Source organism: Schistocerca cancellata, unplaced genomic scaffold (genome assembly GCF_023864275.1).
Source record: "Schistocerca cancellata isolate TAMUIC-IGC-003103 unplaced genomic scaffold, iqSchCanc2.1 HiC_scaffold_576, whole genome shotgun sequence".
Lineage (NCBI taxonomy): Eukaryota > Metazoa > Arthropoda > Insecta > Orthoptera > Acrididae > Schistocerca > Schistocerca cancellata.
Genome location: NW_026046588.1, coordinates 17441 through 39760, shown reverse-complemented (window position 1 = coordinate 39760; position 22320 = coordinate 17441). Strand labels below are relative to the sequence as shown.

The window sequence follows — 22320 nt, the reverse complement described above, 5'->3', positions numbered from 1 at the left end:
CTTTCTCCTTTCTTTTCGCAGCTGCAGCCCGATTCAGTCAGGGAGACGCCACCGTGTAATGAAGCGGCGTGCTGTGTGTCCAGCGCCTCGCCTCTCCTTGCCTCTCTCAGTCGTTTCTCGTGCTTGTCGTGTTGATATAGGCCGACTGGAGAGCGTCAGCTCTCGCGTCAGCTGAGCAAAGTCGAGACAAGTCGAGACATACTGTAGGCTGGTCTGTAGCGAGTAAGAGGGAGAAAAAACATTAATTTGACGGCGCGTGGCGAAAGTACTCATACGCAAAATTAAAAGCCTGCTGCGGTGGCCGGGAATCGAACCCAGATCAACTGCTTGGAAGGCAACTATGCTGACCATTACACCACCACCCGCACAACCCGGCGCCCCCACGCCGCGCTGTGACGGCTTCCCGCCAGTCGGCAGCGGCCGATGGTGATCGTAGCCCTAGGCGCATTACGAGGTAGGCTAGGGGAGCACATGCGGATGCATTCGGACGGCGTATCCATGCACATTTCGCACCCTTTGGCAAGCGTCGGCGCCGGCGACGCAAGAAGACGCAGAGGACCGCCTTCTGGCGGCATTTTTAGGCAGTACAGTGCAGGATTCAGCGTCTGCAGCATTTTCTCGACAGAATGCTACGGCGCTTGACGGCAGTCCCACTTTATCTCGAGACACCTGCTCGGGAAGCAGCGTAAGATTGCTACTGGCCTCAGCATCGGTGGTTCAGTGGTAGAATGCTCGCCTGCCACGCGGGCGGCCCGGGTTCGATTCCCGGCCGATGCATCATTTTGCTTTTCCCGCGGTGCCGTGTGACTTGCGCGCTTGAGATGCACGATCCACAAGAATGTATAGCGGGATTCCCTTGAGAAGAACCGAGAACGCAGCACGCGCGGTTCCCCACAGCTTTCCTTTTCTCTTCTCCCAGTAGAGCAAGAAGCCAAAAGCATTGCTCTGAGACTTTTGAGGTACGCGCCTTGCCAGTCTGTATGCGCAAAGACGCTCGCAAAGAGAGAAGGGTGCCGACGCGGGACTCGGCACGAAATGTGCGAGAGACCATCCGATCCGTCGAACGAACGCCCAAATCCGGTGTGGTCTAGTGGCTAGGATACCTGGCTTTCAACCAGGAGGCCCGGGTTCGATTCCCGGTACCGGAACGGAATTTTTTCCACACGAATCGTCTCAAGTTTCAGCTGTGCGTGCTGCTCGCAATACAGCTACTGTTTCATGACCGCCAGCAGAACATGGACGAGCGGAGCAGACACACGGTGACCCTAGAAGTGGCGTGTGGCTTCATGCCACGTGTTTCCAGCGTAGGGCTGAGCAACCGTCCGCGTCGAGGCCCGTTAGCTCAGTTGGTTAGAGCGTCGTGCTAATAACGCGAAGGTCGTGGGTTCGATCCCCCCACGGGCCAGTACGCTTTTACTACTACGAAAGGGCAGCGCCGATTTCAGCTGGCGAGTGTGATGACCAAAAGATCATCGCCCTGCGTGGACGTTGACAGAGGATCCGAACCCGACTTGTCGGGAAGCGCTACAGCGTCCGCTCGGCAATGGCCACACTATGTTGAATACGCTGGTTCTCATACGGCAAAGAGAAAATGAAAGAAAATGTCCGATTGCCGACGTGTAACAACTTTGGCCCTTGTCACTGCTTGGGCGGGTGACCGCATGGGAACACAGGGTACTGTTGGCAATTTTGCTTCCTATTTTTCTTTCTCCTTTCTTTTCGCAGCTGCAGCCCGATTCAGTCAGGGAGACGCCACCGTGTAATGAAGCGGCGTGCTGTGTGTCCAGCGCCTCGCCTCTCCTTGCCTCTCTCAGTCGTTTCTCGTGCTTGTCGTGTTGATATAGGCCGACTGGAGAGCGTCAGCTCTCGCGTCAGCTGAGCAAAGTCGAGACAAGTCGAGACATACTGTAGGCTGGTCTGTAGCGAGTAAGAGGGAGAAAAAACATTAATTTGACGGCGCGTGGCGAAAGTACTCATACGCAAAATTAAAAGCCTGCTGCGGTGGCCGGGAATCGAACCCAGATCAACTGCTTGGAAGGCAACTATGCTGACCATTACACCACCACCGCACAACCCGGCGCCCCCACGCCGCGCTGTGACGGCTTCCCGCCAGTCGGCAGCGGCCGATGGTGATCGTAGCCCTAGGCGCATTACGAGGTAGGCTAGGGGAGCACATGCGGATGCATTCGGACGGCGTATCCATGCACATTTCGCACCCTTTGGCAAGCGTCGGCGCCGGCGACGCAAGAAGACGCAGAGGACCGCCTTCTGGCGGCATTTTTAGGCAGTACAGTGCAGGATTCAGCGTCTGCAGCATTTTCTCGACAGAATGCTACGGCGCTTGACGGCAGTCCCACTTTATCTCGAGACACCTGCTCGGGAAGCAGCGTAAGATTGCTACTGGCCTCAGCATCGGTGGTTCAGTGGTAGAATGCTCGCCTGCCACGCGGGCGGCCCGGGTTCGATTCCCGGCCGATGCATCATTTTGCTTTTCCCGCGGTGCCGTGTGACTTGCGCGCTTGAGATGCACGATCCACAAGAATGTATAGCGGGATTCCCTTGAGAAGAACCGAGAACGCAGCACGCGCGGTTCCCCACAGCTTTCCTTTTCCTCTTCTCCCAGTAGAGCAAGAAGCCAAAAGCATTGCTCTGAGACTTTTGAGGTACGCGCCTTGCCAGTCTGTATGCGCAAAGACGCTCGCAAAGAGAGAAGGGTGCCGACGCGGGACTCGGCACGAAATGTGCGAGAGACCATCCGATCCGTCGAACGAACGCCCAAATCCGGTGTGGTCTAGTGGCTAGGATACCTGGCTTTCACCCAGGAGGCCCGGGTTCGATTCCCGGTACCGGAACGGAATTTTTTCCACACGAATCGTCTCAAGTTTCAGCTGTGCGTGCTGCTCGCAATACAGCTACTGTTTCATGACCGCCAGCAGAACATGGACGAGCGGAGCAGACACACGGTGACCCTAGAAGTGGCGTGTGGCTTCATGCCACGTGTTTCCAGCGTAGGGCTGAGCAACCGTCCGCGTCGAGGCCCGTTAGCTCAGTTGGTTAGAGCGTCGTGCTAATAACGCGAAGGTCGTGGGTTCGATCCCCCCACGGGCCAGTACGCTTTTACTACTACGAAAGGGCAGCGCCGATTTCAGCTGGCGAGTGTGATGACCAAAAGATCATCGCCCTGCGTGGACGTTGACAGAGGATCCGAACCCGACTTGTCGGGAAGCGCTACAGCGTCCGCTCGGCAATGGCCACACTATGTTGAATACGCTGGTTCTCATACGGCAAAGAGAAAATGAAAGAAAATGTCCGATTGCCGACGTGTAACAACTTTGGCCCTTGTCACTGCTTGGGCGGGTGACCGCATGGGAACACAGGGTACTGTTGGCAATTTTGCTTCCTATTTTTCTTTCTCCTTTCTTTTCGCAGCTGCAGCCCGATTCAGTCAGGGAGACGCCACCGTGTAATGAAGCGGCGTGCTGTGTGTCCAGCGCCTCGCCTCTCCTTGCCTCTCTCAGTCGTTTCTCGTGCTTGTCGTGTTGATATAGGCCGACTGGAGAGCGTCAGCTCTCGCGTCAGCTGAGCAAAGTCGAGACAAGTCGAGACATACTGTAGGCTGGTCTGTAGCGAGTAAGAGGGAGAAAAAACATTAATTTGACGGCGCGTGGCGAAAGTACTCATACGCAAAATTAAAAGCCTGCTGCGGTGGCCGGGAATCGAACCCAGATCAACTGCTTGGAAGGCAACTATGCTGACCATTACACCACCACCGCACAACCCGGCGCCCCCACGCCGCGCTGTGACGGCTTCCCGCCAGTCGGCAGCGGCCGATGGTGATCGTAGCCCTAGGCGCATTACGAGGTAGGCTAGGGGAGCACATGCGGATGCATTCGGACGGCGTATCCATGCACATTTCGCACCCTTTGGCAAGCGTCGGCGCCGGCGACGCAAGAAGACGCAGAGGACCGCCTTCTGGCGGCATTTTTAGGCAGTACAGTGCAGGATTCAGCGTCTGCAGCATTTTCTCGACAGAATGCTACGGCGCTTGACGGCAGTCCCACTTTATCTCGAGACACCTGCTCGGGAAGCAGCGTAAGATTGCTACTGGCCTCAGCATCGGTGGTTCAGTGGTAGAATGCTCGCCTGCCACGCGGGCGGCCCGGGTTCGATTCCCGGCCGATGCATCATTTTGCTTTTCCCGCGGTGCCGTGTGACTTGCGCGCTTGAGATGCACGATCCACAAGAATGTATAGCGGGATTCCCTTGAGAAGAACCGAGAACGCAGCACGCGCGGTTCCCCACAGCTTTCCTTTTCCTCTTCTCCCAGTAGAGCAAGAAGCCAAAAGCATTGCTCTGAGACTTTTGAGGTACGCGCCTTGCCAGTCTGTATGCGCAAAGACGCTCGCAAAGAGAGAAGGGTGCCGACGCGGGACTCGGCACGAAATGTGCGAGAGACCATCCGATCCGTCGAACGAACGCCCAAATCCGGTGTGGTCTAGTGGCTAGGATACCTGGCTTTCACCCAGGAGGCCCGGGTTCGATTCCCGGTACCGGAACGGAATTTTTTCCACACGAATCGTCTCAAGTTTCAGCTGTGCGTGCTGCTCGCAATACAGCTACTGTTTCATGACCGCCAGCAGAACATGGACGAGCGGAGCAGACACACGGTGACCCTAGAAGTGGCGTGTGGCTTCATGCCACGTGTTTCCAGCGTAGGGCTGAGCAACCGTCCGCGTCGAGGCCCGTTAGCTCAGTTGGTTAGAGCGTCGTGCTAATAACGCGAAGGTCGTGGGTTCGATCCCCCCACGGGCCAGTACGCTTTTACTACTACGAAAGGGCAGCGCCGATTTCAGCTGGCGAGTGTGATGACCAAAAGATCATCGCCCTGCGTGGACGTTGACAGAGGATCCGAACCCGACTTGTCGGGAAGCGCTACAGCGTCCGCTCGGCAATGGCCACACTATGTTGAATACGCTGGTTCTCATACGGCAAAGAGAAAATGAAAGAAAATGTCCGATTGCCGACGTGTAACAACTTTGGCCCTTGTCACTGCTTGGGCGGGTGACCGCATGGGAACACAGGGTACTGTTGGCAATTTTGCTTCCTATTTTTCTTTCTCCTTTCTTTTCGCAGCTGCAGCCCGATTCAGTCAGGGAGACGCCACCGTGTAATGAAGCGGCGTGCTGTGTGTCCAGCGCCTCGCCTCTCCTTGCCTCTCTCAGTCGTTTCTCGTGCTTGTCGTGTTGATATAGGCCGACTGGAGAGCGTCAGCTCTCGCGTCAGCTGAGCAAAGTCGAGACAAGTCGAGACATACTGTAGGCTGGTCTGTAGCGAGTAAGAGGGAGAAAAAACATTAATTTGACGGCGCGTGGCGAAAGTACTCATACGCAAAATTAAAAGCCTGCTGCGGTGGCCGGGAATCGAACCCAGATCAACTGCTTGGAAGGCAACTATGCTGACCATTACACCACCACCGCACAACCCGGCGCCCCCACGCCGCGCTGTGACGGCTTCCCGCCAGTCGGCAGCGGCCGATGGTGATCGTAGCCCTAGGCGCATTACGAGGTAGGCTAGGGGAGCACATGCGGATGCATTCGGACGGCGTATCCATGCACATTTCGCACCCTTTGGCAAGCGTCGGCGCCGGCGACGCAAGAAGACGCAGAGGACCGCCTTCTGGCGGCATTTTTAGGCAGTACAGTGCAGGATTCAGCGTCTGCAGCATTTTCTCGACAGAATGCTACGGCGCTTGACGGCAGTCCCACTTTATCTCGAGACACCTGCTCGGGAAGCAGCGTAAGATTGCTACTGGCCTCAGCATCGGTGGTTCAGTGGTAGAATGCTCGCCTGCCACGCGGGCGGCCCGGGTTCGATTCCCGGCCGATGCATCATTTTGCTTTTCCCGCGGTGCCGTGTGACTTGCGCGCTTGAGATGCACGATCCACAAGAATGTATAGCGGGATTCCCTTGAGAAGAACCGAGAACGCAGCACGCGCGGTTCCCCACAGCTTTCCTTTTCCTCTTCTCCCAGTAGAGCAAGAAGCCAAAAGCATTGCTCTGAGACTTTTGAGGTACGCGCCTTGCCAGTCTGTATGCGCAAAGACGCTCGCAAAGAGAGAAGGGTGCCGACGCGGGACTCGGCACGAAATGTGCGAGAGACCATCCGATCCGTCGAACGAACGCCCAAATCCGGTGTGGTCTAGTGGCTAGGATACCTGGCTTTCACCCAGGAGGCCCGGGTTCGATTCCCGGTACCGGAACGGAATTTTTTCCACACGAATCGTCTCAAGTTTCAGCTGTGCGTGCTGCTCGCAATACAGCTACTGTTTCATGACCGCCAGCAGAACATGGACGAGCGGAGCAGACACACGGTGACCCTAGAAGTGGCGTGTGGCTTCATGCCACGTGTTTCCAGCGTAGGGCTGAGCAACCGTCCGCGTCGAGGCCCGTTAGCTCAGTTGGTTAGAGCGTCGTGCTAATAACGCGAAGGTCGTGGGTTCGATCCCCCCACGGGCCAGTACGCTTTTACTACTACGAAAGGGCAGCGCCGATTTCAGCTGGCGAGTGTGATGACCAAAAGATCATCGCCCTGCGTGGACGTTGACAGAGGATCCGAACCCGACTTGTCGGGAAGCGCTACAGCGTCCGCTCGGCAATGGCCACACTATGTTGAATACGCTGGTTCTCATACGGCAAAGAGAAAATGAAAGAAAATGTCCGATTGCCGACGTGTAACAACTTTGGCCCTTGTCACTGCTTGGGCGGGTGACCGCATGGGAACACAGGGTACTGTTGGCAATTTTGCTTCCTATTTTTCTTTCTCCTTTCTTTTCGCAGCTGCAGCCCGATTCAGTCAGGGAGACGCCACCGTGTAATGAAGCGGCGTGCTGTGTGTCCAGCGCCTCGCCTCTCCTTGCCTCTCTCAGTCGTTTCTCGTGCTTGTCGTGTTGATATAGGCCGACTGGAGAGCGTCAGCTCTCGCGTCAGCTGAGCAAAGTCGAGACAAGTCGAGACATACTGTAGGCTGGTCTGTAGCGAGTAAGAGGGAGAAAAATCATTAATTTGACGGCGCGTGGCGAAAGTACTCATACGCAAAATTAAAAGCCTGCTGCGGTGGCCGGGAATCGAACCCAGATCAACTGCTTGGAAGGCAACTATGCTGACCATTACACCACCACCGCACAACCCGGCGCCCCCACGCCGCGCTGTGACGGCTTCCCGCCAGTCGGCAGCGGCCGATGGTGATCGTAGCCCTAGGCGCATTACGAGGTAGGCTAGGGGAGCACATGCGGATGCATTCGGACGGCGTATCCATGCACATTTCGCACCCTTTGGCAAGCGTCGGCGCCGGCGACGCAAGAAGACGCAGAGGACCGCCTTCTGGCGGCATTTTTAGGCAGTACAGTGCAGGATTCAGCGTCTGCAGCATTTTCTCGACAGAATGCTACGGCGCTTGACGGCAGTCCCACTTTATCTCGAGACACCTGCTCGGGAAGCAGCGTAAGATTGCTACTGGCCTCAGCATCGGTGGTTCAGTGGTAGAATGCTCGCCTGCCACGCGGGCGGCCCGGGTTCGATTCCCGGCCGATGCATCATTTTGCTTTTCCCGCGGTGCCGTGTGACTTGCGCGCTTGAGATGCACGATCCACAAGAATGTATAGCGGGATTCCCTTGAGAAGAACCGAGAACGCAGCACGCGCGGTTCCCCACAGCTTTCCTTTTCCTCTTCTCCCAGTAGAGCAAGAAGCCAAAAGCATTGCTCTGAGACTTTTGAGGTACGCGCCTTGCCAGTCTGTATGCGCAAAGACGCTCGCAAAGAGAGAAGGGTGCCGACGCGGGACTCGGCACGAAATGTGCGAGAGACCATCCGATCCGTCGAACGAACGCCCAAATCCGGTGTGGTCTAGTGGCTAGGATACCTGGCTTTCACCCAGGAGGCCCGGGTTCGATTCCCGGTACCGGAACGGAATTTTTTCCACACGAATCGTCTCAAGTTTCAGCTGTGCGTGCTGCTCGCAATACAGCTACTGTTTCATGACCGCCAGCAGAACATGGACGAGCGGAGCAGACACACGGTGACCCTAGAAGTGGCGTGTGGCTTCATGCCACGTGTTTCCAGCGTAGGGCTGAGCAACCGTCCGCGTCGAGGCCCGTTAGCTCAGTTGGTTAGAGCGTCGTGCTAATAACGCGAAGGTCGTGGGTTCGATCCCCCCACGGGCCAGTACGCTTTTACTACTACGAAAGGGCAGCGCCGATTTCAGCTGGCGAGTGTGATGACCAAAAGATCATCGCCCTGCGTGGACGTTGACAGAGGATCCGAACCCGACTTGTCGGGAAGCGCTACAGCGTCCGCTCGGCAATGGCCACACTATGTTGAATACGCTGGTTCTCATACGGCAAAGAGAAAATGAAAGAAAATGTCCGATTGCCGACGTGTAACAACTTTGGCCCTTGTCACTGCTTGGGCGGGTGACCGCATGGGAACACAGGGTACTGTTGGCAATTTTGCTTCCTATTTTTCTTTCTCCTTTCTTTTCGCAGCTGCAGCCCGATTCAGTCAGGGAGACGCCACCGTGTAATGAAGCGGCGTGCTGTGTGTCCAGCGCCTCGCCTCTCCTTGCCTCTCTCAGTCGTTTCTCGTGCTTGTCGTGTTGATATAGGCCGACTGGAGAGCGTCAGCTCTCGCGTCAGCTGAGCAAAGTCGAGACAAGTCGAGACATACTGTAGGCTGGTCTGTAGCGAGTAAGAGGGAGAAAAAACATTAATTTGACGGCGCGTGGCGAAAGTACTCATACGCAAAATTAAAAGCCTGCTGCGGTGGCCGGGAATCGAACCCAGATCAACTGCTTGGAAGGCAACTATGCTGACCATTACACCACCACCGCACAACCCGGCGCCCCCACGCCGCGCTGTGACGGCTTCCCGCCAGTCGGCAGCGGCCGATGGTGATCGTAGCCCTAGGCGCATTACGAGGTAGGCTAGGGGAGCACATGCGGATGCATTCGGACGGCGTATCCATGCACATTTCGCACCCTTTGGCAAGCGTCGGCGCCGGCGACGCAAGAAGACGCAGAGGACCGCCTTCTGGCGGCATTTTTAGGCAGTACAGTGCAGGATTCAGCGTCTGCAGCATTTTCTCGACAGAATGCTACGGCGCTTGACGGCAGTCCCACTTTATCTCGAGACACCTGCTCGGGAAGCAGCGTAAGATTGCTACTGGCCTCAGCATCGGTGGTTCAGTGGTAGAATGCTCGCCTGCCACGCGGGCGGCCCGGGTTCGATTCCCGGCCGATGCATCATTTTGCTTTTCCCGCGGTGCCGTGTGACTTGCGCGCTTGAGATGCACGATCCACAAGAATGTATAGCGGGATTCCCTTGAGAAGAACCGAGAACGCAGCACGCGCGGTTCCCCACAGCTTTCCTTTTCCTCTTCTCCCAGTAGAGCAAGAAGCCAAAAGCATTGCTCTGAGACTTTTGAGGTACGCGCCTTGCCAGTCTGTATGCGCAAAGACGCTCGCAAAGAGAGAAGGGTGCCGACGCGGGACTCGGCACGAAATGTGCGAGAGACCATCCGATCCGTCGAACGAACGCCCAAATCCGGTGTGGTCTAGTGGCTAGGATACCTGGCTTTCACCCAGGAGGCCCGGGTTCGATTCCCGGTACCGGAACGGAATTTTTTCCACACGAATCGTCTCAAGTTTCAGCTGTGCGTGCTGCTCGCAATACAGCTACTGTTTCATGACCGCCAGCAGAACATGGACGAGCGGAGCAGACACACGGTGACCCTAGAAGTGGCGTGTGGCTTCATGCCACGTGTTTCCAGCGTAGGGCTGAGCAACCGTCCGCGTCGAGGCCCGTTAGCTCAGTTGGTTAGAGCGTCGTGCTAATAACGCGAAGGTCGTGGGTTCGATCCCCCCACGGGCCAGTACGCTTTTACTACTACGAAAGGGCAGCGCCGATTTCAGCTGGCGAGTGTGATGACCAAAAGATCATCGCCCTGCGTGGACGTTGACAGAGGATCCGAACCCGACTTGTCGGGAAGCGCTACAGCGTCCGCTCGGCAATGGCCACACTATGTTGAATACGCTGGTTCTCATACGGCAAAGAGAAAATGAAAGAAAATGTCCGATTGCCGACGTGTAACAACTTTGGCCCTTGTCACTGCTTGGGCGGGTGACCGCATGGGAACACAGGGTACTGTTGGCAATTTTGCTTCCTATTTTTCTTTCTCCTTTCTTTTCGCAGCTGCAGCCCGATTCAGTCAGGGAGACGCCACCGTGTAATGAAGCGGCGTGCTGTGTGTCCAGCGCCTCGCCTCTCCTTGCCTCTCTCAGTCGTTTCTCGTGCTTGTCGTGTTGATATAGGCCGACTGGAGAGCGTCAGCTCTCGCGTCAGCTGAGCAAAGTCGAGACAAGTCGAGACATACTGTAGGCTGGTCTGTAGCGAGTAAGAGGGAGAAAAAACATTAATTTGACGGCGCGTGGCGAAAGTACTCATACGCAAAATTAAAAGCCTGCTGCGGTGGCCGGGAATCGAACCCAGATCAACTGCTTGGAAGGCAACTATGCTGACCATTACACCACCACCGCACAACCCGGCGCCCCCACGCCGCGCTGTGACGGCTTCCCGCCAGTCGGCAGCGGCCGATGGTGATCGTAGCCCTAGGCGCATTACGAGGTAGGCTAGGGGAGCACATGCGGATGCATTCGGACGGCGTATCCATGCACATTTCGCACCCTTTGGCAAGCGTCGGCGCCGGCGACGCAAGAAGACGCAGAGGACCGCCTTCTGGCGGCATTTTTAGGCAGTACAGTGCAGGATTCAGCGTCTGCAGCATTTTCTCGACAGAATGCTACGGCGCTTGACGGCAGTCCCACTTTATCTCGAGACACCTGCTCGGGAAGCAGCGTAAGATTGCTACTGGCCTCAGCATCGGTGGTTCAGTGGTAGAATGCTCGCCTGCCACGCGGGCGGCCCGGGTTCGATTCCCGGCCGATGCATCATTTTGCTTTTCCCGCGGTGCCGTGTGACTTGCGCGCTTGAGATGCACGATCCACAAGAATGTATAGCGGGATTCCCTTGAGAAGAACCGAGAACGCAGCACGCGCGGTTCCCCACAGCTTTCCTTTTCCTCTTCTCCCAGTAGAGCAAGAAGCCAAAAGCATTGCTCTGAGACTTTTGAGGTACGCGCCTTGCCAGTCTGTATGCGCAAAGACGCTCGCAAAGAGAGAAGGGTGCCGACGCGGGACTCGGCACGAAATGTGCGAGAGACCATCCGATCCGTCGAACGAACGCCCAAATCCGGTGTGGTCTAGTGGCTAGGATACCTGGCTTTCACCCAGGAGGCCCGGGTTCGATTCCCGGTACCGGAACGGAATTTTTTCCACACGAATCGTCTCAAGTTTCAGCTGTGCGTGCTGCTCGCAATACAGCTACTGTTTCATGACCGCCAGCAGAACATGGACGAGCGGAGCAGACACACGGTGACCCTAGAAGTGGCGTGTGGCTTCATGCCACGTGTTTCCAGCGTAGGGCTGAGCAACCGTCCGCGTCGAGGCCCGTTAGCTCAGTTGGTTAGAGCGTCGTGCTAATAACGCGAAGGTCGTGGGTTCGATCCCCCCACGGGCCAGTACGCTTTTACTACTACGAAAGGGCAGCGCCGATTTCAGCTGGCGAGTGTGATGACCAAAAGATCATCGCCCTGCGTGGACGTTGACAGAGGATCCGAACCCGACTTGTCGGGAAGCGCTACAGCGTCCGCTCGGCAATGGCCACACTATGTTGAATACGCTGGTTCTCATACGGCAAAGAGAAAATGAAAGAAAATGTCCGATTGCCGACGTGTAACAACTTTGGCCCTTGTCACTGCTTGGGCGGGTGACCGCATGGGAACACAGGGTACTGTTGGCAATTTTGCTTCCTATTTTTCTTTCTCCTTTCTTTTCGCAGCTGCAGCCCGATTCAGTCAGGGAGACGCCACCGTGTAATGAAGCGGCGTGCTGTGTGTCCAGCGCCTCGCCTCTCCTTGCCTCTCTCAGTCGTTTCTCGTGCTTGTCGTGTTGATATAGGCCGACTGGAGAGCGTCAGCTCTCGCGTCAGCTGAGCAAAGTCGAGACAAGTCGAGACATACTGTAGGCTGGTCTGTAGCGAGTAAGAGGGAGAAAAAACATTAATTTGACGGCGCGTGGCGAAAGTACTCATACGCAAAATTAAAAGCCTGCTGCGGTGGCCGGGAATCGAACCCAGATCAACTGCTTGGAAGGCAACTATGCTGACCATTACACCACCACCGCACAACCCGGCGCCCCCACGCCGCGCTGTGACGGCTTCCCGCCAGTCGGCAGCGGCCGATGGTGATCGTAGCCCTAGGCGCATTACGAGGTAGGCTAGGGGAGCACATGCGGATGCATTCGGACGGCGTATCCATGCACATTTCGCACCCTTTGGCAAGCGTCGGCGCCGGCGACGCAAGAAGACGCAGAGGACCGCCTTCTGGCGGCATTTTTAGGCAGTACAGTGCAGGATTCAGCGTCTGCAGCATTTTCTCGACAGAATGCTACGGCGCTTGACGGCAGTCCCACTTTATCTCGAGACACCTGCTCGGGAAGCAGCGTAAGATTGCTACTGGCCTCAGCATCGGTGGTTCAGTGGTAGAATGCTCGCCTGCCACGCGGGCGGCCCGGGTTCGATTCCCGGCCGATGCATCATTTTGCTTTTCCCGCGGTGCCGTGTGACTTGCGCGCTTGAGATGCACGATCCACAAGAATGTATAGCGGGATTCCCTTGAGAAGAACCGAGAACGCAGCACGCGCGGTTCCCCACAGCTTTCCTTTTCCTCTTCTCCCAGTAGAGCAAGAAGCCAAAAGCATTGCTCTGAGACTTTTGAGGTACGCGCCTTGCCAGTCTGTATGCGCAAAGACGCTCGCAAAGAGAGAAGGGTGCCGACGCGGGACTCGGCACGAAATGTGCGAGAGACCATCCGATCCGTCGAACGAACGCCCAAATCCGGTGTGGTCTAGTGGCTAGGATACCTGGCTTTCACCCAGGAGGCCCGGGTTCGATTCCCGGTACCGGAACGGAATTTTTTCCACACGAATCGTCTCAAGTTTCAGCTGTGCGTGCTGCTCGCAATACAGCTACTGTTTCATGACCGCCAGCAGAACATGGACGAGCGGAGCAGACACACGGTGACCCTAGAAGTGGCGTGTGGCTTCATGCCACGTGTTTCCAGCGTAGGGCTGAGCAACCGTCCGCGTCGAGGCCCGTTAGCTCAGTTGGTTAGAGCGTCGTGCTAATAACGCGAAGGTCGTGGGTTCGATCCCCCCACGGGCCAGTACGCTTTTACTACTACGAAAGGGCAGCGCCGATTTCAGCTGGCGAGTGTGATGACCAAAAGATCATCGCCCTGCGTGGACGTTGACAGAGGATCCGAACCCGACTTGTCGGGAAGCGCTACAGCGTCCGCTCGGCAATGGCCACACTATGTTGAATACGCTGGTTCTCGTACGGCAAAGAAAAAATGAAAGAAAATGTCCGATTGCCGACGTGTAACAACTTTGGCCCTTGTCACTGCTTGGGCGGGTGACCGCATGGGAACACAGGGTACTGTTGGCAATTTTGCTTCCTATTTTTCTTTCTCCTTTCTTTTCGCAGCTGCAGCCCGATTCAGTCAGGGAGACGCCACCGTGTAATGAAGCGGCGTGCTGTGTGTCCAGCGCCTCGCCTCTCCTTGCCTCTCTCAGTCGTTTCTCGTGCTTGTCGTGTTGATATAGGCCGACTGGAGAGCGTCAGCTCTCGCGTCAGCTGAGCAAAGTCGAGACAAGTCGAGACATACTGTAGGCTGGTCTGTAGCGAGTAAGAGGGAGAAAAAACATTAATTTGACGGCGCGTGGCGAAAGTACTCATACGCAAAATTAAAAGCCTGCTGCGGTGGCCGGGAATCGAACCCAGATCAACTGCTTGGAAGGCAACTATGCTGACCATTACACCACCACCGCACAACCCGGCGCCCCCACGCCGCGCTGTGACGGCTTCCCGCCAGTCGGCAGCGGCCGATGGTGATCGTAGCCCTAGGCGCATTACGAGGTAGGCTAGGGGAGCACATGCGGATGCATTCGGACGGCGTATCCATGCACATTTCGCACCCTTTGGCAAGCGTCGGCGCCGGCGACGCAAGAAGACGCAGAGGACCGCCTTCTGGCGGCATTTTTAGGCAGTACAGTGCAGGATTCAGCGTCTGCAGCATTTTCTCGACAGAATGCTACGGCGCTTGACGGCAGTCCCACTTTATCTCGAGACACCTGCTCGGGAAGCAGCGTAAGATTGCTACTGGCCTCAGCATCGGTGGTTCAGTGGTAGAATGCTCGCCTGCCACGCGGGCGGCCCGGGTTCGATTCCCGGCCGATGCATCATTTTGCTTTTCCCGCGGTGCCGTGTGACTTGCGCGCTTGAGATGCACGATCCACAAGAATGTATAGCGGGATTCCCTTGAGAAGAACCGAGAACGCAGCACGCGCGGTTCCCCACAGCTTTCCTTTTCCTCTTCTCCCAGTAGAGCAAGAAGCCAAAAGCATTGCTCTGAGACTTTTGAGGTACGCGCCTTGCCAGTCTGTATGCGCAAAGACGCTCGCAAAGAGAGAAGGGTGCCGACGCGGGACTCGGCACGAAATGTGCGAGAGACCATCCGATCCGTCGAACGAACGCCCAAATCCGGTGTGGTCTAGTGGCTAGGATACCTGGCTTTCACCCAGGAGGCCCGGGTTCGATTCCCGGTACCGGAACGGAATTTTTTCCACACGAATCGTCTCAAGTTTCAGCTGTGCGTGCTGCTCGCAATACAGCTACTGTTTCATGACCGCCAGCAGAACATGGACGAGCGGAGCAGACACACGGTGACCCTAGAAGTGGCGTGTGGCTTCATGCCACGTGTTTCCAGCGTAGGGCTGAGCAACCGTCCGCGTCGAGGCCCGTTAGCTCAGTTGGTTAGAGCGTCGTGCTAATAACGCGAAGGTCGTGGGTTCGATCCCCCCACGGGCCAGTACGCTTTTACTACTACGAAAGGGCAGCGCCGATTTCAGCTGGCGAGTGTGATGACCAAAAGATCATCGCCCTGCGTGGACGTTGACAGAGGATCCGAACCCGACTTGTCGGGAAGCGCTACAGCGTCCGCTCGGCAATGGCCACACTATGTTGAATACGCTGGTTCTCATACGGCAAAGAGAAAATGAAAGAAAATGTCCGATTGCCGACGTGTAACAACTTTGGCCCTTGTCACTGCTTGGGCGGGTGACCGCATGGGAACACAGGGTACTGTTGGCAATTTTGCTTCCTATTTTTCTTTCTCCTTTCTTTTCGCAGCTGCAGCCCGATTCAGTCAGGGAGACGCCACCGTGTAATGAAGCGGCGTGCTGTGTGTCCAGCGCCTCGCCTCTCCTTGCCTCTCTCAGTCGTTTCTCGTGCTTGTCGTGTTGATATAGGCCGACTGGAGAGCGTCAGCTCTCGCGTCAGCTGAGCAAAGTCGAGACAAGTCGAGACATACTGTAGGCTGGTCTGTAGCGAGTAAGAGGGAGAAAAAACATTAATTTAACGGCGCGTGGCGAAAGTACTCATACGCAAAATTAAAAGCCTGCTGCGGTGGCCGGGAATCGAACCCGGATCAACTGCTTGGAAGGCAACTATGCTGACCATTACACCACCACCGCACAACCCGGCGCCCCCACGCCGCGCTGTGACGGCTTCCCGCCAGTCGGCAGCGGCCGATGGTGATCGTAGCCCTAGGCGCATTACGAGGTAGGCTAGGGGAGCACATGCGGATGCATTCGGACGGCGTATCCATGCACATTTCGCACCCTTTGGCAAGCGTCGGCGCCGGCGACGCAAGAAGACGCAGAGGACCGCCTTCTGGCGGCATTTTTAGGCAGTACAGTGCAGGATTCAGCGTCTGCAGCATTTTCTCGACAGAATGCTACGGCGCTTGACGGCAGTCCCACTTTATCTCGAGACACCTGCTCGGGAAGCAGCGTAAGATTGCTACTGGCCTCAGCATCGGTGGTTCAGTGGTAGAATGCTCGCCTGCCACGCGGGCGGCCCGGGTTCGATTCCCGGCCGATGCATCATTTTGCTTTTCCCGCGGTGCCGTGTGACTTGCGCGCTTGAGATGCACGATCCACAAGAATGTATAGCGGGATTCCCTTGAGAAGAACCGAGAACGCAGCACGCGCGGTTCCCCACAGCTTTCCTTTTCCTCTTCTCCCAGTAGAGCAAGAAGCCAAAAGCATTGCTCTGAGACTTTTGAGGTGCGCGCCTTGCCAGTCTGTATGCGCAAAGACGCTCGCAAAGAGAGAAGGGTGCCGACGCGGGACTCGGCACGAAATGTGCGAGAGACCATCCGATCCGTCGAACGACGCCCAAATCCGGTGTGGTCTAGTGGCTAAGATACCTGGCTTTCACCCAGGAGGCCCTGGTTCGATTCCCGGTACCGGAACGGAATTTTTTCCACACGAATCGTCTCAAGTTTCAGCTGTGCGTGCTGCTCGCAATACAGCTACTGTTTCATGACCGCCAGCAGAACATGGACGAGCGGAGCAGACACACGGTGACCCTAGAAGTGGCGTGTGGCTTCATGCCACGTGTTTCCAGCGTAGGGCTGAGCAACCGTCCGCGTCGAGGCCCGTTAGCTCAGTTGGTTAGAGCGTCGTGCTAATAACGCGAAGGTCGTGGGTTCGATCCCCCCACGGGCCAGTACGCTTTTACTACTACGAAAGGGCAGCGCCGATTTCAGCTGGCGAGTGTGATGACCAAAAGATCATCGCCCTGCGTGGACGTTGACAGAGGATCCGAACCCGACTTGTCGGGAAGCGCTACAGCGTCCGCTCGGCAATGGCCACACTATGTTGAATACGCTGGTTCTCATACGGCAAAGAGAAAATGAAAGAAAATGTCCGATTGCCGACGTGTAACAACTTTGGCCCTTGTCACTGCTTGGGCGGGTGACCGCATGGGAACACAGGGTACTGTTGGCAATTTTGCTTCCTATTTTTCTTTCTCCTTTCTTTTCGCAGCTGCAGCCCGATTCAGTCAGGGAGACGCCACCGTGTAATGAAGCGGCGTGCTGTGTGTCCAGCGCCTCGCCTCTCCTTGCCTCTCTCAGTCGTTTCTCGTGCTTGTCGTGTTGATATAGGCCGACTGGAGAGCGTCAGCTCTCGCGTCAGCTGAGCAAAGTCGAGACAAGTCGAGACATACTGTAGGCTGGTCTGTAGCGAGTAAGAGGGAGAAAAAACATTAATTTGACGGCGCGTGGCGAAAGTACTCATACGCAAAATTAAAAGCCTGCTGCGGTGGCCGGGAATCGAACCCAGATCAACTGCTTGGAAGGCAACTATGCTGACCATTACACCACCACCGCACAACCCGGCGCCCCCACGCCGCGCTGTGACGGCTTCCCGCCAGTCGGCAGCGGCCGATGGTGATCGTAGCCCTAGGCGCATTACGAGGTAGGCTAGGGGAGCACATGCGGATGCATTCGGACGGCGTATCCATGCACATTTCGCACCCTTTGGCAAGCGTCGGCGCCGGCGACGCAAGAAGACGCAGAGGACCGCCTTCTGGCGGCATTTTTAGGCAGTACAGTGCAGGATTCAGCGTCTGCAGCATTTTCTCGACAGAATGCTACGGCGCTTGACGGCAGTCCCACTTTATCTCGAGACACCTGCTCGGGAAGCAGCGTAAGATTGCTACTGGCCTCAGCATCGGTGGTTCAGTGGTAGAATGCTCGCCTGCCACGCGGGCGGCCCGGGTTCGATTCCCGGCCGATGCATCATTTTGCTTTTCCCGCGGTGCCGTGTGACTTGCGCGCTTGAGATGCACGATCCACAAGAATGTATAGCGGGATTCCCTTGAGAAGAACCGAGAACGCAGCACGCGCGGTTCCCCACAGCTTTCCTTTTCCTCTTCTCCCAGTAGAGCAAGAAGCCAAAAGCATTGCTCTGAGACTTTTGAGGTGCGCGCCTTGCCAGTCTGTATGCGCAAAGACGCTCGCAAAGAGAGAAGGGTGCCGACGCGGGACTCGGCACGAAATGTGCGAGAGACCATCCGATCCGTCGAACGACGCCCAAATCCGGTGTGGTCTAGTGGCTAAGATACCTGGCTTTCACCCAGGAGGCCCTGGTTCGATTCCCGGTACCGGAACGGAATTTTTTCCACACGAATCGTCTCAAGTTTCAGCTGTGCGTGCTGCTCGCAATACAGCTACTGTTTCATGACCGCCAGCAGAACATGGACGAGCGGAGCAGACACACGGTGACCCTAGAAGTGGCGTGTGGCTTCATGCCACGTGTTTCCAGCGTAGGGCTGAGCAACCGTCCGCGTCGAGGCCCGTTAGCTCAGTTGGTTAGAGCGTCGTGCTAATAACGCGAAGGTCGTGGGTTCGATCCCCCCACGGGCCAGTACGCTTTTACTACTACGAAAGGGCAGCGCCGATTTCAGCTGGCGAGTGTGATGACCAAAAGATCATCGCCCTGCGTGGACGTTGACAGAGGATCCGAACCCGACTTGTCGGGAAGCGCTACAGCGTCCGCTCGGCAATGGCCACACTATGTTGAATACGCTGGTTCTCATACGGCAAAGAGAAAATGAAAGAAAATGTCCGATTGCCGACGTGTAACAACTTTGGCCCTTGTCACTGCTTGGGCGGGTGACCGCATGGGAACACAGGGTACTGTTGGCAATTTTGCTTCCTATTTTTCTTTCTCCTTTCTTTTCGCAGCTGCAGCCCGATTCAGTCAGGGAGACGCCACCGTGTAATGAAGCGGCGTGCTGTGTGTCCAGCGCCTCGCCTCTCCTTGCCTCTCTCAGTCGTTTCTCGTGCTTGTCGTGTTGATATAGGCCGACTGGAGAGCGTCAGCTCTCGCGTCAGCTGAGCAAAGTCGAGACAAGTCGAGACATACTGTAGGCTGGTCTGTAGCGAGTAAGAGGGAGAAAAAACATTAATTTGACGGCGCGTGGCGAAAGTACTCATACGCAAAATTAAAAGCCTGCTGCGGTGGCCGGGAATCGAACCCAGATCAACTGCTTGGAAGGCAACTATGCTGACCATTACACCACCACCGCACAACCCGGCGCCCCCACGCCGCGCTGTGACGGCTTCCCGCCAGTCGGCAGCGGCCGATGGTGATCGTAGCCCTAGGCGCATTACGAGGTAGGCTAGGGGAGCACATGCGGATGCATTCGGACGGCGTATCCATGCACATTTCGCACCCTTTGGCAAGCGTCGGCGCCGGCGACGCAAGAAGACGCAGAGGACCGCCTTCTGGCGGCATTTTTAGGCAGTACAGTGCAGGATTCAGCGTCTGCAGCATTTTCTCGACAGAATGCTACGGCGCTTGACGGCAGTCCCACTTTATCTCGAGACACCTGCTCGGGAAGCAGCGTAAGATTGCTACTGGCCTCAGCATCGGTGGTTCAGTGGTAGAATGCTCGCCTGCCACGCGGGCGGCCCGGGTTCGATTCCCGGCCGATGCATCATTTTGCTTTTCCCGCGGTGCCGTGTGACTTGCGCGCTTGAGATGCACGATCCACAAGAATGTATAGCGGGATTCCCTTGAGAAGAACCGAGAACGCAGCACGCGCGGTTCCCCACAGCTTTCCTTTTCCTCTTCTCCCAGTAGAGCAAGAAGCCAAAAGCATTGCTCTGAGACTTTTGAGGTGCGCGCCTTGCCAGTCTGTATGCGCAAAGACGCTCGCAAAGAGAGAAGGGTGCCGACGCGGGACTCGGCACGAAATGTGCGAGAGACCATCCGATCCGTCGAACGACGCCCAAATCCGGTGTGGTCTAGTGGCTAAGATACCTGGCTTTCACCCAGGAGGCCCTGGTTCGATTCCCGGTACCGGAACGGAATTTTTTCCACACGAATCGTCTCAAGTTTCAGCTGTGCGTGCTGCTCGCAATACAGCTACTGTTTCATGACCGCCAGCAGAACATGGACGAGCGGAGCAGACACACGGTGACCCTAGAAGTGGCGTGTGGCTTCATGCCACGTGTTTCCAGCGTAGGGCTGAGCAACCGTCCGCGTCGAGGCCCGTTAGCTCAGTTGGTTAGAGCGTCGTGCTAATAACGCGAAGGTCGTGGGTTCGATCCCCCCACGGGCCAGTACGCTTTTACTACTACGAAAGGGCAGCGCCGATTTCAGCTGGCGAGTGTGATGACCAAAAGATCATCGCCCTGCGTGGACGTTGACAGAGGATCCGAACCCGACTTGTCGGGAAGCGCTACAGCGTCCGCTCGGCAATGGCCACACTATGTTGAATACGCTGGTTCTCATACGGCAAAGAGAAAATGAAAGAAAATGTCCGATTGCCGACGTGTAACAACTTTGGCCCTTGTCACTGCTTGGGCGGGTGACCGCATGGGAACACAGGGTACTGTTGGCAATTTTGCTTCCTATTTTTCTTTCTCCTTTCTTTTCGCAGCTGCAGCCCGATTCAGTCAGGGAGACGCCACCGTGTAATGAAGCGGCGTGCTGTGTGTCCAGCGCCTCGCCTCTCCTTGCCTCTCTCAGTCGTTTCTCGTGCTTGTCGTGTTGATATAGGCCGACTGGAGAGCGTCAGCTCTCGCGTCAGCTGAGCAAAGTCGAGACAAGTCGAGACATACTGTAGGCTGGTCTGTAGCGAGTAAGAGGGAGAAAAAACATTAATTTGACGGCGCGTGGCGAAAGTACTCATACGCAAAATTAAAAGCCTGCTGCGGTGGCCAGGAATCGAACCCAGATCAACTGCTTGGAAGGCAACTATGCTGACCATTACACCACCACCGCACAACCCGGCGCCCCCACGCCGCGCTGTGACGGCTTCCCGCCAGTCGGCAGCGGCCGATGGTGATCGTAGCCCTAGGCGCATTACGAGGTAGGCTAGGGGAGCACATGCGGATGCATTCGGACGGCGTATCCATGCACATTTCGCACCCTTTGGCAAGCGTCGGCGCCGGCGACGCAAGAAGACGCAGAGGACCGCCTTCTGGCGGCATTTTTAGGCAGTACAGTGCAGGATTCAGCGTCTGCAGCATTTTCTCGACAGAATGCTACGGCGCTTGACGGCAGTCCCACTTTATCTCGAGACACCTGCTCGGGAAGCAGCGTAAGATTGCTACTGGCCTCAGCATCGGTGGTTCAGTGGTAGAATGCTCGCCTGCCACGCGGGCGGCCCGGGTTCGATTCCCGGCCGATGCATCATTTTGCTTTTCCCGCGGTGCCGTGTGACTTGCGCGCTTGAGATGCACGATCCACAAGAATGTATAGCGGGATTCCCTTGAGAAGAACCGAGAACGCAGCACGCGCGGTTCCCCACAGCTTTCCTTTTCCTCTTCTCCCAGTAGACCAAGAAGCCAAAAGCATTGCTCTGAGACTTTTGAGGTGCGCGCCTTGCCAGTCTGTATGCGCAAAGACGCTCGCAAAGAGAGAAGGGTGCCGACGCGGGACTCGGCACGAAATGTGCGAGAGACCATCCGATCCGTCGAACGAACGCCCAAATCCGGTGTGGTCTAGTGGCTAGGATACCTGGCTTTCACCCAGGAGGCCCTGGTTCGATTCCCGGTACCGGAACGGAATTTTTTCCACACGAATCGTCTCAAGTTTCAGCTGTGCGTGCTGCTCGCAATACAGCTACTGTTTCATGACCGCCAGCAGAACATGGACGAGCGGAGCAGACACACGGTGACCCTAGAAGTGGCGTGTGGCTTCATGCCACGTGTTTCCAGCGTAGGGCTGAGCAACCGTCCGCGTCGAGGCCCGTTAGCTCAGTTGGTTAGAGCGTCGTGCTAATATCGCGAAGGTCGTGGGTTCGATCCCCCCACGGGCCAGTACGCTTTTACTACTACGAAAGGGCAGCGCCGATTTCAGCTGGCGAGTGTGATGACCAAAAGATCATCGCCCTGCGTGGACGTTGACAGAGGATCCGAACCCGACTTGTCGGGAAGCGCTACAGCGTCCGCTCGGCAATGGCCACACTATGTTGAATACGCTGGTTCTCATACGGCAAAGAGAAAATGAAAGAAAATGTCCGATTGCCGACGTGTAACAACTTTGGCCCTTGTCACTGCTTGGGCGGGTGACCGCATGGGAACACAGGGTACTGTTGGCAATTTTGCTTCCTATTTTTCTTTCTCCTTTCTTTTCGCAGCTGCAGCCCGATTCAGTCAGGGAGACGCCACCGTGTAATGAAGCGGCGTGCTGTGTGTCCAGCGCCTCGCCTCTCCTTGCCTCTCTCAGTCGTTTCTCGTGCTTGTCGTGTTGATATAGGCCGACTGGAGAGCGTCAGCTCTCGCGTCAG

General features: G+C 56.4%; 52 non-coding genes across 52 annotated transcripts; 39 read left to right on the top strand and 13 right to left on the bottom strand.

Annotated features, from left to right (window-relative positions):
* Positions 1–293: 293 nt before the first annotated feature.
* Positions 294–366, bottom strand: Trnag-ucc (transfer RNA glycine (anticodon UCC)). The gene has a single exon. It is a non-coding gene; the product is annotated as a tRNA-Gly (tRNA).
* A 340-nt stretch (positions 367–706) lies between these two features.
* Positions 707–777, top strand: Trnag-gcc (transfer RNA glycine (anticodon GCC)). The gene has a single exon. It is a non-coding gene; the product is annotated as a tRNA-Gly (tRNA).
* Positions 778–1076: 299 nt separating this feature from the next.
* Positions 1077–1148, top strand: Trnae-uuc (transfer RNA glutamic acid (anticodon UUC)). The gene has a single exon. It is a non-coding gene; the product is annotated as a tRNA-Glu (tRNA).
* A 183-nt stretch (positions 1149–1331) lies between these two features.
* On the top strand, positions 1332–1405 carry Trnai-aau (transfer RNA isoleucine (anticodon AAU)). The gene has a single exon. It is a non-coding gene; the product is annotated as a tRNA-Ile (tRNA).
* Positions 1406–1997: 592 nt separating this feature from the next.
* Positions 1998–2069, bottom strand: Trnag-ucc (transfer RNA glycine (anticodon UCC)). The gene has a single exon. It is a non-coding gene; the product is annotated as a tRNA-Gly (tRNA).
* Positions 2070–2409: 340 nt separating this feature from the next.
* On the top strand, positions 2410–2480 carry Trnag-gcc (transfer RNA glycine (anticodon GCC)). Its single transcript has one exon. It is a non-coding gene; the product is annotated as a tRNA-Gly (tRNA).
* A 300-nt stretch (positions 2481–2780) lies between these two features.
* On the top strand, positions 2781–2852 carry Trnae-uuc (transfer RNA glutamic acid (anticodon UUC)). The gene has a single exon. It is a non-coding gene; the product is annotated as a tRNA-Glu (tRNA).
* Positions 2853–3035: 183 nt separating this feature from the next.
* Trnai-aau (transfer RNA isoleucine (anticodon AAU)) lies at positions 3036–3109 on the top strand. The gene has a single exon. It is a non-coding gene; the product is annotated as a tRNA-Ile (tRNA).
* Positions 3110–3701: 592 nt separating this feature from the next.
* Positions 3702–3773, bottom strand: Trnag-ucc (transfer RNA glycine (anticodon UCC)). The gene has a single exon. It is a non-coding gene; the product is annotated as a tRNA-Gly (tRNA).
* A 340-nt stretch (positions 3774–4113) lies between these two features.
* Trnag-gcc (transfer RNA glycine (anticodon GCC)) lies at positions 4114–4184 on the top strand. The gene has a single exon. It is a non-coding gene; the product is annotated as a tRNA-Gly (tRNA).
* A 300-nt stretch (positions 4185–4484) lies between these two features.
* On the top strand, positions 4485–4556 carry Trnae-uuc (transfer RNA glutamic acid (anticodon UUC)). The gene has a single exon. It is a non-coding gene; the product is annotated as a tRNA-Glu (tRNA).
* A 183-nt stretch (positions 4557–4739) lies between these two features.
* Positions 4740–4813, top strand: Trnai-aau (transfer RNA isoleucine (anticodon AAU)). The gene has a single exon. It is a non-coding gene; the product is annotated as a tRNA-Ile (tRNA).
* Positions 4814–5405: 592 nt separating this feature from the next.
* Trnag-ucc (transfer RNA glycine (anticodon UCC)) lies at positions 5406–5477 on the bottom strand. The gene has a single exon. It is a non-coding gene; the product is annotated as a tRNA-Gly (tRNA).
* A 340-nt stretch (positions 5478–5817) lies between these two features.
* On the top strand, positions 5818–5888 carry Trnag-gcc (transfer RNA glycine (anticodon GCC)). The gene has a single exon. It is a non-coding gene; the product is annotated as a tRNA-Gly (tRNA).
* Positions 5889–6188: 300 nt separating this feature from the next.
* Positions 6189–6260, top strand: Trnae-uuc (transfer RNA glutamic acid (anticodon UUC)). Its single transcript has one exon. It is a non-coding gene; the product is annotated as a tRNA-Glu (tRNA).
* A 183-nt stretch (positions 6261–6443) lies between these two features.
* Trnai-aau (transfer RNA isoleucine (anticodon AAU)) lies at positions 6444–6517 on the top strand. Its single transcript has one exon. It is a non-coding gene; the product is annotated as a tRNA-Ile (tRNA).
* Positions 6518–7109: 592 nt separating this feature from the next.
* Trnag-ucc (transfer RNA glycine (anticodon UCC)) lies at positions 7110–7181 on the bottom strand. The gene has a single exon. It is a non-coding gene; the product is annotated as a tRNA-Gly (tRNA).
* A 340-nt stretch (positions 7182–7521) lies between these two features.
* Trnag-gcc (transfer RNA glycine (anticodon GCC)) lies at positions 7522–7592 on the top strand. Its single transcript has one exon. It is a non-coding gene; the product is annotated as a tRNA-Gly (tRNA).
* Positions 7593–7892: 300 nt separating this feature from the next.
* Trnae-uuc (transfer RNA glutamic acid (anticodon UUC)) lies at positions 7893–7964 on the top strand. Its single transcript has one exon. It is a non-coding gene; the product is annotated as a tRNA-Glu (tRNA).
* Positions 7965–8147: 183 nt separating this feature from the next.
* Positions 8148–8221, top strand: Trnai-aau (transfer RNA isoleucine (anticodon AAU)). Its single transcript has one exon. It is a non-coding gene; the product is annotated as a tRNA-Ile (tRNA).
* Positions 8222–8813: 592 nt separating this feature from the next.
* On the bottom strand, positions 8814–8885 carry Trnag-ucc (transfer RNA glycine (anticodon UCC)). Its single transcript has one exon. It is a non-coding gene; the product is annotated as a tRNA-Gly (tRNA).
* A 340-nt stretch (positions 8886–9225) lies between these two features.
* Trnag-gcc (transfer RNA glycine (anticodon GCC)) lies at positions 9226–9296 on the top strand. The gene has a single exon. It is a non-coding gene; the product is annotated as a tRNA-Gly (tRNA).
* A 300-nt stretch (positions 9297–9596) lies between these two features.
* Positions 9597–9668, top strand: Trnae-uuc (transfer RNA glutamic acid (anticodon UUC)). Its single transcript has one exon. It is a non-coding gene; the product is annotated as a tRNA-Glu (tRNA).
* Positions 9669–9851: 183 nt separating this feature from the next.
* Trnai-aau (transfer RNA isoleucine (anticodon AAU)) lies at positions 9852–9925 on the top strand. The gene has a single exon. It is a non-coding gene; the product is annotated as a tRNA-Ile (tRNA).
* A 592-nt stretch (positions 9926–10517) lies between these two features.
* Trnag-ucc (transfer RNA glycine (anticodon UCC)) lies at positions 10518–10589 on the bottom strand. The gene has a single exon. It is a non-coding gene; the product is annotated as a tRNA-Gly (tRNA).
* A 340-nt stretch (positions 10590–10929) lies between these two features.
* Trnag-gcc (transfer RNA glycine (anticodon GCC)) lies at positions 10930–11000 on the top strand. The gene has a single exon. It is a non-coding gene; the product is annotated as a tRNA-Gly (tRNA).
* Positions 11001–11300: 300 nt separating this feature from the next.
* On the top strand, positions 11301–11372 carry Trnae-uuc (transfer RNA glutamic acid (anticodon UUC)). The gene has a single exon. It is a non-coding gene; the product is annotated as a tRNA-Glu (tRNA).
* Positions 11373–11555: 183 nt separating this feature from the next.
* On the top strand, positions 11556–11629 carry Trnai-aau (transfer RNA isoleucine (anticodon AAU)). Its single transcript has one exon. It is a non-coding gene; the product is annotated as a tRNA-Ile (tRNA).
* A 592-nt stretch (positions 11630–12221) lies between these two features.
* Positions 12222–12293, bottom strand: Trnag-ucc (transfer RNA glycine (anticodon UCC)). Its single transcript has one exon. It is a non-coding gene; the product is annotated as a tRNA-Gly (tRNA).
* Positions 12294–12633: 340 nt separating this feature from the next.
* Positions 12634–12704, top strand: Trnag-gcc (transfer RNA glycine (anticodon GCC)). Its single transcript has one exon. It is a non-coding gene; the product is annotated as a tRNA-Gly (tRNA).
* A 300-nt stretch (positions 12705–13004) lies between these two features.
* On the top strand, positions 13005–13076 carry Trnae-uuc (transfer RNA glutamic acid (anticodon UUC)). The gene has a single exon. It is a non-coding gene; the product is annotated as a tRNA-Glu (tRNA).
* A 183-nt stretch (positions 13077–13259) lies between these two features.
* Positions 13260–13333, top strand: Trnai-aau (transfer RNA isoleucine (anticodon AAU)). The gene has a single exon. It is a non-coding gene; the product is annotated as a tRNA-Ile (tRNA).
* A 592-nt stretch (positions 13334–13925) lies between these two features.
* Positions 13926–13997, bottom strand: Trnag-ucc (transfer RNA glycine (anticodon UCC)). The gene has a single exon. It is a non-coding gene; the product is annotated as a tRNA-Gly (tRNA).
* Positions 13998–14337: 340 nt separating this feature from the next.
* Positions 14338–14408, top strand: Trnag-gcc (transfer RNA glycine (anticodon GCC)). Its single transcript has one exon. It is a non-coding gene; the product is annotated as a tRNA-Gly (tRNA).
* Positions 14409–14708: 300 nt separating this feature from the next.
* Trnae-uuc (transfer RNA glutamic acid (anticodon UUC)) lies at positions 14709–14780 on the top strand. Its single transcript has one exon. It is a non-coding gene; the product is annotated as a tRNA-Glu (tRNA).
* Positions 14781–14963: 183 nt separating this feature from the next.
* On the top strand, positions 14964–15037 carry Trnai-aau (transfer RNA isoleucine (anticodon AAU)). The gene has a single exon. It is a non-coding gene; the product is annotated as a tRNA-Ile (tRNA).
* Positions 15038–15629: 592 nt separating this feature from the next.
* Positions 15630–15701, bottom strand: Trnag-ucc (transfer RNA glycine (anticodon UCC)). Its single transcript has one exon. It is a non-coding gene; the product is annotated as a tRNA-Gly (tRNA).
* Positions 15702–16041: 340 nt separating this feature from the next.
* Trnag-gcc (transfer RNA glycine (anticodon GCC)) lies at positions 16042–16112 on the top strand. Its single transcript has one exon. It is a non-coding gene; the product is annotated as a tRNA-Gly (tRNA).
* Positions 16113–16411: 299 nt separating this feature from the next.
* On the top strand, positions 16412–16483 carry Trnae-uuc (transfer RNA glutamic acid (anticodon UUC)). The gene has a single exon. It is a non-coding gene; the product is annotated as a tRNA-Glu (tRNA).
* Positions 16484–16666: 183 nt separating this feature from the next.
* Trnai-aau (transfer RNA isoleucine (anticodon AAU)) lies at positions 16667–16740 on the top strand. Its single transcript has one exon. It is a non-coding gene; the product is annotated as a tRNA-Ile (tRNA).
* A 592-nt stretch (positions 16741–17332) lies between these two features.
* On the bottom strand, positions 17333–17404 carry Trnag-ucc (transfer RNA glycine (anticodon UCC)). Its single transcript has one exon. It is a non-coding gene; the product is annotated as a tRNA-Gly (tRNA).
* Positions 17405–17744: 340 nt separating this feature from the next.
* Trnag-gcc (transfer RNA glycine (anticodon GCC)) lies at positions 17745–17815 on the top strand. The gene has a single exon. It is a non-coding gene; the product is annotated as a tRNA-Gly (tRNA).
* A 299-nt stretch (positions 17816–18114) lies between these two features.
* On the top strand, positions 18115–18186 carry Trnae-uuc (transfer RNA glutamic acid (anticodon UUC)). Its single transcript has one exon. It is a non-coding gene; the product is annotated as a tRNA-Glu (tRNA).
* A 183-nt stretch (positions 18187–18369) lies between these two features.
* Trnai-aau (transfer RNA isoleucine (anticodon AAU)) lies at positions 18370–18443 on the top strand. The gene has a single exon. It is a non-coding gene; the product is annotated as a tRNA-Ile (tRNA).
* A 592-nt stretch (positions 18444–19035) lies between these two features.
* On the bottom strand, positions 19036–19107 carry Trnag-ucc (transfer RNA glycine (anticodon UCC)). The gene has a single exon. It is a non-coding gene; the product is annotated as a tRNA-Gly (tRNA).
* A 340-nt stretch (positions 19108–19447) lies between these two features.
* Positions 19448–19518, top strand: Trnag-gcc (transfer RNA glycine (anticodon GCC)). The gene has a single exon. It is a non-coding gene; the product is annotated as a tRNA-Gly (tRNA).
* Positions 19519–19817: 299 nt separating this feature from the next.
* On the top strand, positions 19818–19889 carry Trnae-uuc (transfer RNA glutamic acid (anticodon UUC)). Its single transcript has one exon. It is a non-coding gene; the product is annotated as a tRNA-Glu (tRNA).
* Positions 19890–20072: 183 nt separating this feature from the next.
* On the top strand, positions 20073–20146 carry Trnai-aau (transfer RNA isoleucine (anticodon AAU)). Its single transcript has one exon. It is a non-coding gene; the product is annotated as a tRNA-Ile (tRNA).
* Positions 20147–20738: 592 nt separating this feature from the next.
* On the bottom strand, positions 20739–20810 carry Trnag-ucc (transfer RNA glycine (anticodon UCC)). Its single transcript has one exon. It is a non-coding gene; the product is annotated as a tRNA-Gly (tRNA).
* A 340-nt stretch (positions 20811–21150) lies between these two features.
* Positions 21151–21221, top strand: Trnag-gcc (transfer RNA glycine (anticodon GCC)). Its single transcript has one exon. It is a non-coding gene; the product is annotated as a tRNA-Gly (tRNA).
* Positions 21222–21521: 300 nt separating this feature from the next.
* Positions 21522–21593, top strand: Trnae-uuc (transfer RNA glutamic acid (anticodon UUC)). The gene has a single exon. It is a non-coding gene; the product is annotated as a tRNA-Glu (tRNA).
* Positions 21594–21776: 183 nt separating this feature from the next.
* Trnai-aau (transfer RNA isoleucine (anticodon AAU)) lies at positions 21777–21850 on the top strand. Its single transcript has one exon. It is a non-coding gene; the product is annotated as a tRNA-Ile (tRNA).
* The last annotated feature ends 470 nt before the right edge of the window (positions 21851–22320 follow it).